Source organism: Gossypium arboreum, chromosome 9 (genome assembly GCF_025698485.1).
Source record: "Gossypium arboreum isolate Shixiya-1 chromosome 9, ASM2569848v2, whole genome shotgun sequence".
NCBI lineage: Eukaryota > Viridiplantae > Streptophyta > Magnoliopsida > Malvales > Malvaceae > Gossypium > Gossypium arboreum.
Window position 1 is genome coordinate 19841660 of NC_069078.1, and position 8808 is coordinate 19850467.

At 36.5% G+C, this 8808-nt stretch overlaps 1 non-coding gene across 1 annotated transcript; it reads right to left on the minus strand.

Annotated features, from left to right (window-relative positions):
- Positions 1-2455: 2455 nt before the first annotated feature.
- Positions 2456-2562, minus strand: LOC128281055 (small nucleolar RNA R71). Its single transcript, XR_008271271.1, has one exon. It is a non-coding gene; the product is annotated as a small nucleolar RNA R71 (small nucleolar RNA).
- Positions 2563-8808: the final 6246 nt, after the last annotated feature.

The window sequence follows — 8808 nt, forward strand, 5'->3', positions numbered from 1 at the left end:
TGTTGTGAAATGGACACTTTGGCCAGGTATGTTCTTAACCCTTGGGTTGAAAATAGATACAACAACGATAAGGTGGTAAGATGATGAATGATGTTTATAAATGTGATATATGTTTTGGTGATACCATGCTAAAGTTGTTTGGTTTATTTGTATTGTTATGTTACTTGTTATTTACATATGAACTTACTAAGCATTTATGCTTACTCCCTCCTCTTTATTTACTATAGTTTTGAACAAGCCAGCTCGGGAATCGGGACGGGTTGAAGGTTCGATCACACTATCCAAAGGACTTTCATCTGGGTAAATGGCTTGTAAAACTTAAGTATGGCATGTATAGCAATATACTTATTTTGTGTAAATAATTTTATGATATGGCCATGATTGGTTGAGAAAATGTTTGATATTGATAAGTCATGGTGATGGTTAAATTTAGATCATGTTTGATATCATGGAAGTTTAATAGGTTATCTAGTTCATAACAACGCATGAAAAGATGAAATTTGCCTTAAAACAGAATATTGCTGCAGCAATGACATGAATTTGTAAAATCACTAAAAATAGTATAAATGGAATTGAATGATGTGAAAGTTATGAAATTGAAGAATAATGAGTCTATTTTCATATGGATAAAAAAAACAGGCATATAAATTATACTTTATGAGATATTTGAAACCTTGTGAAACAGGGCCAGAGTGATTTCTGGATCCTCTGTTTTGACTTTACAAATTCATAATAAATTGTACAAAAATAATTAGAAGTTGTTCTTTATATTTACAGATTCCTTATTGAGTCTAGTTTTAAGAGAAACAAACCTCATAGTCATTGAAATTCTGTATAGAGAGTTATCTAATTCGTAATACACAGAGGTCAGAGCAGTCGAACCCTGAAACATGGAAGACTTTAACTAATAAACTGTACTAATTTTCCCAACCAAAAATTATAGAAACAAATTAGTAAATAGATATATGAGTCTAGATTTAGGTAAAATTTACGTATTTTGATTTTGAGTTTCGTAACTCGAGATATGATTTTTCTTGTAACTGTGACGCGGGTAGCTAGAAAGTTGTGAATGTAGAAACAAATGATTTGAAGTTCTTAATTTGATAAATTATGTTCGGTAACTCCTCAAGCTTGACTCTGGCGACGGTTTCGGGCGTGGGGGCGTTAGAACCTCGAGAAGTCATCAAGGTGGGAATTAACCTAAAGTTGGGGTTGCCCATTCGTGAACACCTTTACCCCAAGCCAGACTGAACTGTAAGGTCGGAAGATAAGTATTTCTTACTGACTCATTATGTTTGTGGAAGATTGGAAGATCCTACTAGGGTAGTGACTAGTTGATTGACGAGGAAGTTGAGAAGACAGATAATTGGGGTTACAGAAACGAGCTGACTACCCATCTTCAAATTTTATTCACTTTATTTATCTCTATCTCTTGCAATTTTAATTCCTTTATATTATTTTATTAGTTTACAAACCCTAAAAATACTTTTTATTCTACTTTTGAACTATAACTTATTTAAAAGTATTAATTAGATCTTTAATTGTTCAAGTTAAAATTGATTTAGTACTCGCCTCCCTTGGGGTAGATCCTTGGAGTAGTCACCTACTTCATTGTAAAATCTATATTACAACTTGACCCGTATACTTGCGGATACCACCTCATAACTCTTTATTTTATTGTAGTATTCACACTCTAGATGTTAGTAGATTTGGAGGTGGTCAAGTTGTTGGCCCCATTGCCAGGGAGGCAACGTTACTAGGTCAATTTTAATTTTTTCACTTTAAATGAATAATTAAGAAATTGGTAGGTTATAGATATGATTTTATTCCATTTATTTCTACTAACCTCCTCTTTCTGGGTTTAGTGTATGATTCACAGTAGGGGCACACCCATTGTAGCATCCACAGATCAAAAAATAATAATCCAAAGGAATCGCTGACAGCAGCAACAATAGATGTAAGAACAACCACCACTAATTGCAGATAACGTACCACGTGACAATCCATTATTCGGCAACACTGACGATATTGCCCTAGGAGACCCACCAGCACCACAGTTACCAATAAAGATACATATGGCTCGAAATGAGAGAACTCTAAGGGACTATGCCCTACCAAGTTTAGACATGGTTTAGGAAAGTATAGTAAGACCGATGATTACAACTAATAATTTTGAAATCAAACCAGCGATGATACAAATGATCCAAAAGAAGCTAAAATTTAGGGGCATTATGACAAAGGACCCTAATAAACATTTGAAACAATTTCTTCAACTCTGTGATACTTTTAAGTATAACGGGGTCACTATGACGCTATTCGTCTTCGGTTGTTCCCCTTTTCTTTGAACGATAATGCTTTTTCTTTGTTAGACTCACAAACACCAGAGTCTATCACAACATGGCATGAACTCGCTGGAAAGTTCTTATAGAAGTTTCTCCCCATCAGTAAAGTAGTCCAACTAAGAAAAGAGATTGTTGTATTCAGACAGATGAAGGGAGAAAGTTTTTATGAGGCGTGGGAACATTTCAAGATGTTCATTCAAAAATGTTGGCACCACGGATTTCTTGAGTGGATGCCATTGCAGGTATTTTATAACGGGCTGGATGCAGATGCACGATTTGGATTAGACGGAGTAGCAGGAAGAGCCTTTATGAATAGGATGTACAAGGATGTGTACGAAATTATTGAAAATATGGCATTAAACTCCTATTAATGGCTAATTGAATGATTCACATATGGCTAGAAATCCGCTACGGTCAAAGCTATTCAAGAGGATGACAAGTAGTAGCAGATAGTGGATAGACTCAACAATATCGAATCTGCTTCTACGCCGTCTATGCGTGGAGGAGACAATCCGCTTTTCCATTATACCAATAATCCTTCGTAGGATATAAATTACATCGGGAATAGGGGCAGAAACACATTTTTAGATACATACAATCCTAGCTCGAGAGATCACCAAAATTTAAGATGGGGAGGAAATCAATGAGGAAATAATAGTTCAATCAAGTTAAAATGTAACACCCCTCACCAGTATTCAATGCCAGAATAGGGTGACAGAGCATTACCAAACTTATCATACATTTAATCATACATTTCACATACAATTTAATCAATTCAAATACATTTCAATCACAACTAATCATGTTGTCCCTAATACGTGCCTACAAGGCTCAAAACATGCATTCGAAGTAGTTTGGGACTAAGCCAATAACTCAGGAAAATTTCACAAACACTTGGAAAAAGTTTCTCAAAAAACAAGGGACATACGCCCGCGTAGCCTAGCCGTGTGTCTCACACGGCCAAAGACACGTCTGTGTTACAAGCCGTGTGGACATTCAAAATGGGAGCACACGGCCTTGTCCCAGCCCGTTTCTAACCTCGTGTAACTCTCTGACTTGGGTCACACGGCCAACACACACGCCCGTGTGCCCTAAAAATGGCCATGCACGCTCGTGTACTAGGCTATGTGCTAGGCTGTGCCAAACCTGTAGGGTATACTAACTTAGGCCACAAGGCCAATCACACGCCCGTGTGCTAGGCCATGTGGAGCATACTAACTTTATTTATAATTCAACACTAGGGGACACACGGCCATGTAACAAAATTGTGTGTCACACTCGGCTGAGACACACACCCGTGTCTCTGCTCGTGTAGACAAAAATAGGCTATTTTGTAACACTCCTTACCCGTACCCGTCGCTGGAATAGGGTTACAATACATTACCAAATAATACACATTATTCACATACAATTAAGCATTCATAATCAAAATCCAATCAAATCATTCACATCGTCCCTTATAAGGTTCTATAAGACCTTAAAACATACTTAGAAATAGTTCGGGGCTAAACCAAAAACATATACAAACTTTGGAAAACATAGAAAATTTTCTTTGATTTTAGGGTCACACACTCGTGTGAATAGGCCGTGTGCCTCACACAACCACCAAACATGCCCGTGTTACAGGCTGTGTGAAAACAGGGCATACATACTGACTTGTACCACACGGCCGAGGACACACTCGTCTGCCATGGCCGTGGAAAAACTAGGGAGGTTACTGACTTAGGTCACACAGCCGGCCACACGCCCAAGTGCCAGCCTGTGTGCCACACAAGTCCAATAGACACGCCCGAGTGTCTAGGTTGTGTCAAAATTGTAAGGTATATTGCCTTAATTCAAAAGGGTACCCTAGAGGGCATACGACCGTGTAACATAGCCGTGTGTCACACACAGTTGAGGCACACGATCGTGTCTCTACCTATGTGGACAAAAATTTCCATTTGCAAAGCCAATTTGCCACCCTTCACTCATGCACACATAGCAACCAATTTGGAATCATTTCTATACACTTATAGGCAGCCCAAACATACCAATTCACACACATATAATACCATCTATCATCAACCATTTTAACTACTCAATTCCACATTCAAAACATACCAAATCATTATGCCAAAATCATCATAACTTGCATAAGTTCCATATACATTAATTCATCATATTTTCATCTATTTCATATCACAAAACACATCATTAAACTATATCAACAACTAAGGCCAACATACCCAAAACAAGTCAATATATGTAAGGCATTATGCACAACATTTAGGCCAATTTAAATGACCAAATACATACCAACATTTTCAAGCTATACGTAAGCCAAATCTCATGACTTAAATCATAATTCAAAACATATCTTCAACTCACTAGCCTATACATGCCATATACCATATTTACAAGCATCCAAAAATACCAACAAGTAGTCGATAGTGTGATGATGGTTCTCGATGATCTCTGATGTTCGAGCTAGCTTTGATACTCTATAAAACAAAGACAAATAACACATAGTAAGCTTCATAGCTCAGTAAGTTTGTACTATTTAAGTACTCAACAGTTCATTATATACAAATCATCAATTAATAAACACTTAGTAAGTCTCATATCATCATTCGATTCTAATCCATGACCATTTATCATATACTTACAAATCCTTCAAGCTTCATACACATAGTTTCAACTACCATAGGTTTTGTACGTACCTGTACTTTTCCATATTTATTTATTTCATTTTCACCTTATTGTTGAATACGTTAAACCATCTAGAAATCTTTCAATACTCAAAGAACTCGCACACTTAGTGCATAAACGATTAGCTGAAGCTATATCGATATCGCGCACTTAGTACCATCACATTAAACTGAAACTCACTTGGTATCAGACACTTAGTGCCACATAAAATCGAAGCTATTCTAATTCGCACACTAAGTGGTGTATATAGCCGAAGCTATCGCGAAATGCACACTAAGTGCCAAATATAGTAGATTTGTCATCATACACAGTCATAGTTGCATATATACAATTTATGCATTATTAAAGCATTAAAAATATAATTGTAACAATGTTTATCACATACAAACTTACCTCATACTCGATATTGACGTATCGGATCGATTACTCGTTAACCTTCGATTTTTCCATATCTAAATCCGAATTATTTCGTTCTTGATCTTAATTAAGCTACCAAGTTGCCGAACCTTAAAATGCTTCCAAACTCTCTTTTCTTTCTTTCTATTCGGTTAAAGAAGAAAAAGATGGACTAAGTTTGGCTTTAGCTTTATTTAATTAACCTTTATTTACACAATACTAAAACGCCATTAATTAAAACATTAATCAAACTTATAATAGATGACCATTTATCTCATATTCCATTATCAATGGTCTAATTACATTATAAGGACCTTTCATTTAATTAGCCATAACAAATAAGCACTTTTAACATATAGCATGCAACTTTTGCATTTTACGCGATTTAGTCCTTTTTCTCAAATTGAGTTATTAAACGGTAAAATTATTTCACGAAATTTTCACACATATATAATCACATGTTGTAAACACCAAAAATAATTTACGACCTCAAATTTGTGGTCCTGAAACCACTATTCTAATTTAGCTAAAATTGGGTTGTTACAACTCTCCCCCCTTAGGGATTTTTGTCCCCGAAAATCTTACCAACGAATAGGTTTGGATATTACTTTCTCATAGCATCCTCGGGTTCCCACATAGCTTCTTCAACCCCGTGTCAATTCCATAATACTTTTACTAACACTATTATTTTATTTCTCAGCTCTTTGATCTCACGAGCTAGAATTCGAATCGGTTCCTCGCTGTACGATAAATCTAATTAAATCTCAACTTTGGTCGGGGAAATAACATGCAGAGGATTAGATTTGTATCTTCTTAGCATTGATACGTGAAATACATTGTGAATCGTTTCTAACTCAGATGGTAATGCTAGCCGATAAGCAACTAGTCTAACTTGTAACACCCCGAACCCGAGACCGTCGCCGGAGTCGAACGCGAGGTGTTAACAGACTTCAACCCACTTATTGACAATTTTCAGACAAGCTGCCAATCTGAGTACTAGTCGCTCCAAAATTCATAACTTGAGTTTTACAACTCGAAAATCAGTTCCGTAAATTTTTCCTGAAACTAGACTCATATGTCCATCTACATATTTTTTTTCTAGAATTTTTGGTCGAGCCAATTAGTACAGTTTATTAGTTAAAGTCTCGCCTGTTGTAGGGATCGACTACACTGACCTTTGTGCGTTACGAATTGGATATCTCCCTGTACAGGGCTTCAATACTAATGCCGTTTGTTTCTATAGAAACTAGACTCAGAGAGGAATCTACACATATATGGAATGACTCCTAATTATCTCTGGTTAATTTACAATGATTTTCCAAAGTTGGAACAGGGGATCCAGAAACCGTTCTGGCCCTATTTCACAAGAACTTTAAAATCTGTTAACTTATAACTCATATGACCATTTCGTTTCTTCCATATGAAAGTAGATTCATCAAGGTACACTTACATAATTTATTTGCTATTTAATACCATTCCTACTATTTTAGTGATTTTTCACATCCACGTCACTGCTGCTGTCAGCATCTGCCTTTAGTAGGCTTTACCTATTTCATACTTTCCATGATTCAATTGGCCCTTTTTACATACATAGCACAAAGCGTGATCATGATTAACCATTCCAATGGCTAATCGTTTCAAAATAATTCCATACCTCATAAGGGTCAACATACAAACGATTATAGTTCTATGCTAAAACGATATAAGCCATTTTCGCATGGCTATCCAAGTTTACACAAACCGGAGGTACATGACCTTCAACAAAGGATGGTCCTATACATGCCATTTCAAAGTTCAACCAAAATTTGTACCAAAATGGGGCTTCGATAGTGTGGATGACTTCGACTTCTTTGATCCCGAATCCGATAGCTAACGAAATAAACCTATAAAACAGAGAGCCAAAGCAACGGGTAAGCATTTTAATGCTTAGTAAGTCTCAAGCAATGAAATCAGCTTTGACTAAGGTATTTTATTCACATGGCTAATTAAACCACTTTACTAATTCACATTCCCATACTCATACTTATTTCACATCACCGACCCTTATGTTCATACACAAAAGAACAACTTAGCCCAAGGCGGTAGCTCGTTTATCAACTTAGCGCATACTTACTTGTAAGAATTCAATTAGTACAAGCACATACAAACATACCTCATTGCTGGAATTTTCACAAGTGTATAAGCTGAAATTTTCACAGCAAGATTGCTCACTTCGAATCACATACTTTCGGATTTAACCGGATATAGCGACTCAAGACGATTGCCTTGGTCATAACCGGTTTGGTGACTTGCACAAAGGCCTTGGTCTTAGCCCGGATATATCAACTTCGCACGAATGCCTTGGTCTTAGCCGGATATATCAACTCATACGAATGCCTTGGTCTTAGCCGGATATATCAACTCGCATACGAATGCCTTGGTCTTAGCCCGGATATATTTCCAATGTTCACTTACACATATATCAATATTCAAGACACGTCCATAGTTCATTTTCATTACTAAAGCTCTAACACAAAATATCTATCAACCTTTACTATTTCGGCTCAATGGCCACACAAACAAGGAGCATAATTTTGATATAATTCAAGTAGGGTCATCACTCGAAGACTTACCTTGGATGTTGTCGGCGATTTAACGGCTATTCAACTACTTTTTCCTTCCCTTTATCGGATTTAGCTCCCTTTGCTCTTGAGCTTAATCTTGATGCAAGTTTAGCCAACCTCTTCCTAATCCTCTTCCAAACCAAGTATGAAGCAAAACTCCTTCCTTAACCTTAGTATTTTCGGCCAACAAGAGAGTGAAAAGAGATGAACAAAATTTTTCTTTCTTCCTTTAGGACATTCGGCCAAGCTATGGAGGAAGATGGACACTTTTTTTTTGTTTCTCATCTACTAACATTAATTGTTTATTCCATACCCCTTATTTTATTCTTTCCATCATAACCCATTTACCAAACATGTTTCATGACATGATTTTTGCCCATAAATCCTTGTCATGGCCGCCACTAGCTATGGGGAAATTTGACATGCAAGTCCATTGTTTTGCATGCATCCTTTAATTAGTCATCACACATTTCCCTCATACTTTCAAAGTTTATTACTAGGTCCTTTCTAGTGAAATTCACATCTATAATTCTAAATCAAAGCATAAAAATATCACACATGAGTTAACACACATTATAGGCAATAAAATAAATATTAAATTATTTTTATGCCTTGGTTTTGTGGTCCCGAAACCACATTTCGACTAGGGTCGTTTTAAGGTCATCACAACTCTCCCCACTTTAGAAATTTTCGTCCCGAAAATCTTACCGGTAAATAGGTTTGGATATTGCTCTTTCATAGAGTTCTCGGTTTCCCAAGTAGCTTCTTCTATCCGTGTT